This window comes from Salvelinus sp. IW2-2015, unplaced genomic scaffold (genome assembly GCF_002910315.2).
Source record: "Salvelinus sp. IW2-2015 unplaced genomic scaffold, ASM291031v2 Un_scaffold2257, whole genome shotgun sequence".
In the NCBI taxonomy this organism is placed as follows: Eukaryota; Metazoa; Chordata; class Actinopteri; order Salmoniformes; family Salmonidae; genus Salvelinus; species Salvelinus sp. IW2-2015.
In genome coordinates this window covers 61880-68325 of record NW_019943586.1, presented here as the reverse complement: position 1 = coordinate 68325, position 6446 = coordinate 61880, and the positions used below count along the sequence as shown (strand labels likewise).

Here is a 6446-nt window from a genome sequence, read left to right as displayed (position 1 = left end):
TACACTAAGAGCTAATATGGCTTCCTGCTCTTGACCAGTCAGCACACACTGCAACATAAGGTCGGTCAGAGATCAGGCCAATCCCCCCCCCCCATACGTCAGCAACACGCTCAACAACAAAAAGAATGTCGTTCAGGGTCCTTTTCATTAAATCTGATGGCAATAACCGTAAGTTCCAAGCAATATAAATTGTCGCAGGCAACCAAAAAGAGGATCGACCCCCTGGGGTATTAATCTGGGTCCCTTCCCAGAACAAAAATCTGCCCCTGAAATCTTTCCTTCCCTAAACCAACTCTATCGTTCTTTGTTGCAACTTGATTTTAGCAGCTGCTCCATATCTTGTTTTAAATGCTAATAGTCCTTTTCATACCTTTACACGATCATACTCTAGCTTCTCACGATCATGCGCATTATTCTAAAATTCCTTTTTCATACTTTTACACGATATGCCTCCATATCTAATTTCCTTTTTCATACTGATTTACACGATCATCCTCTAGCTTCTCAACGATCATGCGTGCGATCATGCTCTAGCTGCTCACCGATCGTGCTGCAGCTGTACACAGAAGCAGTTCTTTCTGCTGTTCAAAAAGAAGACTATAGGACTAACCGATGGAATGGCCATGTGCATACGTTACGCGGGAGATGACCCCTCAGGCAAGAACTGGCCCAGGTGATAACTTCAAGATTACCACTCTCCATCAAGATTGGCCTTCAATATTCGAACCTATAATAGAATTCTTTGACGTTTATCACTAATTTCAACACTTGTAGTGTTCAGCGATTTTCTACAAGTCTGTTCTTTAAGTACCTAACTTCTACATTCCTCTGATGGAAAGCGAATGACCTCATCTTAACATAAAGACGCCATATCAAAAAAAATATTCTCACTCTTCCCCTCTGCTGAGCACACCAGACCCACAACCAGAGGAAATGACACACACCTGAGCACCACAGAAGAGAGAGAGATACGGAGCTTCCCCAAAACCTACAATAATCACCCTAGTCTTCGTGCGAATTTGGTGGGATTTAACGCACTGTAGCACGCTGGCAAGGTAAAAAACCCCAGGCACGCTGGCAGATTCCACCAAGCCACGGATGTGCCCCGAGACCCACTGCTCAGTCACAGACACCACACAAAAATACACTAACATACGCATGCCCACACATAGGTTCAAAAGGAAACACGTCGCTAAAACCTATCAGGGTAGAAAAGGCTAATAGCTCCGGGTAAGCAAGTTTCCACTAACCCTACCCAATTCTCCGCACACTGAGGTCACAGCCCGATTACTCACGCTCAGAGCCGATGCCCACAGAAAGTAGACCCAGGGTTTCCGAGGCTGGGCATGGCTGGAAAAAACTAACCAATGTACTCTCTCAACGCAGCACACCAACCAAACAACTAAGGCAACAATACTGGGGCCTGATAAGTCAAACAACAATATTTAAAACCAAACACGTCCTCCACGTTCTCGCCAAACAAATACGTTTCATTAATCCCGGAACGAGCCACCCCTTGTCACGAACCGGCTCAGAGCCGTAAGCAAAAAGGAGACCGACGTGGAGATACAGGAGTGAACAAAATATATTTATTAGATAAAGAAACTAGGTATTATATACAATGGTTGTGTAATCATAATCATAAGTGTAAGTGAATGTTTGCCTCATGAATGTGATAATGAGGTGTTTGAAAGATGCTAAAAAACAAACAACCAAAAGGCAACCATGAAACCATACCGAATCTATCAAGGATTGCGTGGAGAGAGTTTCTCCTCCATGAATGGGGAAAGTGGTGCATTTATCTGCTGGCAGTGGGCCCAGGTGTTTCCATTGTAGCTGCGACCCTCCCAACTTCCGCGCCCTGGCCATCACTAATAAGGAAACAAGAACTAAAGAGAGATACGGCAGACAAGAGTGGGAGGGTCGTCACATCACAGCTCATCTGTCCTCCATCTCTCCTGTGGTTGAGCATGCTCTCCCTTTCTCACACTCCATCGTGTCTCTCCATTCTCCTGTGGTTGAGCATCTCTCCCTCTTCTCCGCACTCTCATCTGTCTCTCCATCTCTCCTGTGGCTTGAGCATCTCTCCCTCTTCTCACACTCCATCTGTCTCTCCATCTCTTTCTGTGGTTGAGCATCTCTCCCTCTTCTCCACCTCATCTGCTCTGTCCATCTCTCTCTCTGTGGTGAGCATCTCTCCCTCTTCTTCAACACTCCATCTGTCTCTCCATCGTCTCCTGTGGTTGAGCATCTCTCCTCTTCTGCACACTCCATTGTCTCTCCATCTCTTCTGTGGTGTAGCATCTCTCCCTTCGTCTTCACACTCCATCTGTCTCTCCTTCTCCTGTGGTTACGCATCTCTCCCTTTCTCACACTCCATCTGATCCTCCCATCTCTGCTGTGGTTGCAGCAATCTTCCTTCTCTCACACTCCATCTGTCTCTCCATCTCTCCTGTGGTTGAGATCTCTCCCTCTTCTCACACTCCATCTGTCTCTCCATTTCTCTTCTGGTGGTTGAGCATCTCTCCCTCTTCTCACACTCCATCTGTCTCTCCATCTCTTCTTGGGTGAGCATCTCTCCCTCTTCTCACCATTGCTGTAACTGACCCGGTTCTCCCCCAGTCTGAAGATGATCCGGTCCCGTGTGTGAAGCAGCGTATCTGGCAGCCCTCTGTTCAACACCAAGCAGTACACTTGGATCTGGAGAAGCTCTACCTGCAGATGTGGGAGCGTCACGCCAGCGGCGGCAAGCCAGACCACCTGGTCAAACTGCAGCCCGTCGAGAGCAGCGAGAGCGCCTGAAGTCCTGGACCCTGGGTACGGTCCCACAATGGCACCCTATTCCTAGTACACTGCTTATGACCAGGACCTAAAAGAGGACGTGGACCAAATAGTGCCTCTACAAAAAAGGAACAGGGTGCTATAGGGATGAAGCCCCTGACCAGATGTCCATCGATTGATCGCACACCGCCCCACCCTGACCTCTAACCTCACCACCAGACCCTGTCCAACTCCAGCCGCCCACCCTGACCTCTAACCTCACCACCTGACCCTGTCCAACTCCAGCTGCCCCACCTTGACCTCTAACCTCACCACCTGACCCTGTCCAACTCCAGCCCCCCACCCTGACCTCTAACCTCACCACCTGACCCTGCCCAACTCCAGCCGCCCCACCCTGACCCTAACCTCACCACCTGACCCTGTCCAACTCCAGCCGCCCCACCTTGACCTCTAACCTCACCACCTGACCCTGTCCAACTCCAGCCGCCCCACCTTGACCTCTAACCTCACCACCTGACCCTGTCCAACTCCAGCCGCCCCACCCTGACCTCTAACCTCACCACCTGACCCTGTCCAACTCCAGCCCCTCCAGAGCAGTAGAAGCGCCTGGGCTGGAACTGACCCCCACTCGCCCTTCTCTCTACCCCTCCTGCCCAAAGCTTTGCGCCTATCTGCTCCTATTTAGCCCCTTTCAACCCTCCCCTGTGACTTGGACTCTTGTCTGTTGTAGAGCCTGCAGGTGTGTCCACCGTCTCATCACCTCATCCCACCTTCTCCCTCCTCCACTCTAGTCATATCCCATCCATGTCTGTTTCCCTGAGCCAGACTGAGCCAGAACACTTTGCTCTTCACCTGAGACTCTTCCCCAAACCACAGCTTCCATACAGGGTACGAGAGGACGAGGAGGAACACCTCTCCATCCCGCCCTCCATCCAGCGCCTGGAAGAGACTCCCGTGGCTTTTTCTCTTCTCTTCTCTGTGTGTGTATATGGGGCTTGTTACACAAGCCTGCATCAATGTTTTTCCATTGCAATGTAATAATGTAATCTGCAGTAAGAGTATAAAGGGACTGTTGCACCGCAGTCTGAACATCTAGTAACTCTAGTCTTGAAGTAAAAACGTTGAATCAGCTTAAACAGTTTGTTTTTAGTCTGTAGCTGCTCTGGTTTTTTTCATCTTAGGCTATTGGTTATTCAGGATGAGAGTAGATGCCGGTGTTTATTATCACATTTCAGAGAGAAAGATCATAACCGCTCCCTTCCCCACCACCACCAAATGCCAACTTTAAGGATTTTGTCATGTTTCAATGTAGAAAAACAAAAAATACTCTCAATTGCTTTGTCCTCTTGTTCGATGTCACGCACTATGCTGGTTAAGACCAACCGTATGGATAAACTGGACAGACAGGAGGTTCTTGTCAGTACGACCCATTTGAAAGGCCCTGTATTTCACCCTTAGTTATGCCCACCTCTCCCTACGTAATGATTGATTTTATCACTTCAACCAGGAATGGCCTAGTAAGTATTTTCTAAGCAGTTTTAGTTTTGTTACTCGTCTTTCTGGAACTGTTTTATTTAAGCTTTGTCTGGTATGCTGCAAGGCTCTGACTCCATTTCTGTTGAAATAAAGGAAAATATGGTAAACCTTTGGAAATGTGTGATCATTTTGCGCTATAAATCAGGGTACGTGATGCGGGCACGTTCCCCCATACTTCCACCTTACAGATGTTTTTCTCATTTGGTATAAAAAATGTTTTTACCATGTAGATTTTCAAAACGTGTACACAAGACACAGTCTGTAGCTGGTAAATGTTCGAACGGTTACACAAGGCCAACAGAACTGCTGTAATAGATGTTTCTGAACGGTTTTGTACACAAACACAGAACTGGCTGTAGATAGATGTTTCTTGAACGGTATACACCAAGGGCACAGAACTGGCTGTAAATAGGATTTCTGAATGGTGTACACAAGACCCAGAACTGGCTGTAAATAGATGATTCTGAACGGTGTACACAAGACCCAGAACTGGCTGTAAATAGATGTTCTGAACGGTGTACACAAGACACAGAACTGGCGCTGTAAATAGATGTTCGAACAGGTTGTACACAAGACACAAGAACTGGCTTGTTAAATAGATTTCTGAACGGTTACACAAGACCCAGAAACTGTGGCTGTAAATAGATTGTTCTGAACGGTGTACACAAGACCCAGAACTGTGGCTGTAAATAATGTTCTGATGTAATAACTGTTAGCCATTAAAGTAGTAGTTTTGTAAATTAATTACCAAAAAAATAGGAATTCAACAAAAACTGCAAAATGAATAAAACTATATAAATATATTTTGAACAAAGCTAAAGAAAGATTGGTTTGTCTTAACATTTTCAGTCATTTTCTGTGCAGTAACCCTTGTTATCATGATCGAAACAAAAATTCCAGCTATCAAAAGTTCCAAGAAGGGCAATTACTCCACCTGAAGCATATTTTCTCGGAAAACGTTAATCAAAGACGTTTTCCATAGATTATGCACACCGCCCCAACTGCCCTCTTAACCTCTACACATGACCTGTCCCCAACTCCCAGCCCTTCCAGAGCGCAGAAAGCACCTGGGCTTGAATCCTGAAGCGCCTCACCCCTCCATGCCCCTAACCCGCCACTGCCCCTAACCCTCCACTGGCCCCCTCACCCCACTGCCCCTAACCCTTAACACTGGCCCCTAACCCTCCACTGTCCCCTAACCCTCCACTGGCCCTCACCCCCCACTGGCCCCTAACCCTCCACTGGCCCCTCACCCCCCACTGGCCCCTAACCCTCCACTGGCCCCTAACCTCCACTCAGGCACTTGGCTTTTGGCAAGAGGGGCTATCTGCTCCTTGTTTAAGCCTCCCTCCTTCGCCTCCCTGTTGACTTGGGCATTCTCTTCAATCTGGATTTGCTCGACTCCTGCATCCGCCTCTCCGTCGTCTCGCCTCCTTTTGAAAAGTTAAATCGAGGACAGACGGCTGAGAAGGGAATTTGCGACAAAATGTCGCTTTCTATGAAATGAATTCGCTTCCACGTCCCTAAATACATGTGCAAAGTGATAAACGACATTTTCTAGATAAAATGAGTGCATATTGTTTTTAAACACCATGCGTTGCTTTTCGCCTCTGACAAAAACAGCAGATTCAAAGGCACCTGTGTGACAGATTTCCAAACTCTTTCCGAAGGACTCTGGGGTTACACATACCTATCCTCAATGAAAGGTGGGCTATTGAGGGGAGAGCCTCTTACTCGTTCCTTACTAACGAATTGACATTTCCTCGACCACTTAACGGTTCTGTGTCACAGAGACAAGGTGGAGAAGGACTTGTGCCCAAACAAGAAAAGGCCTTGAACTCTTGTCTGTTGTTGGATCCCGCAGGTGTATCCCTCCTTCCTCCTTCACGTCTATCTTCACTAGTTTTTTTTTCATATGCCTTAGTCGGAGGTGTTCATACGTTTGAGGCATTTGCTACATTCTTGCTCACCTATGTGATTTATCCCCTGTTGAATTCTCATACTTAGTTCGGTATACCTTCTGTGTAGGTGTTTCTTTACTATTTGGCGACTGGTATTATTTCTCCCCTCTGTGGATCATCAAAACAATAATATTTGGAGAGGGTGTTACTAGCTGAAGCATTTTTCCA

The 6446-nt window shown here is 47.1% G+C and overlaps 1 pseudogene; it reads left to right on the top strand.

The window, feature by feature from the left end:
• LOC112073418 (UDP-N-acetylglucosamine--peptide N-acetylglucosaminyltransferase 110 kDa subunit-like) overlaps window positions 1–4090 on the top strand; it is a 43821-nt pseudogene extending 39731 nt beyond the window's left edge.
• Window positions 4091–6446: the final 2356 nt, after the last annotated feature.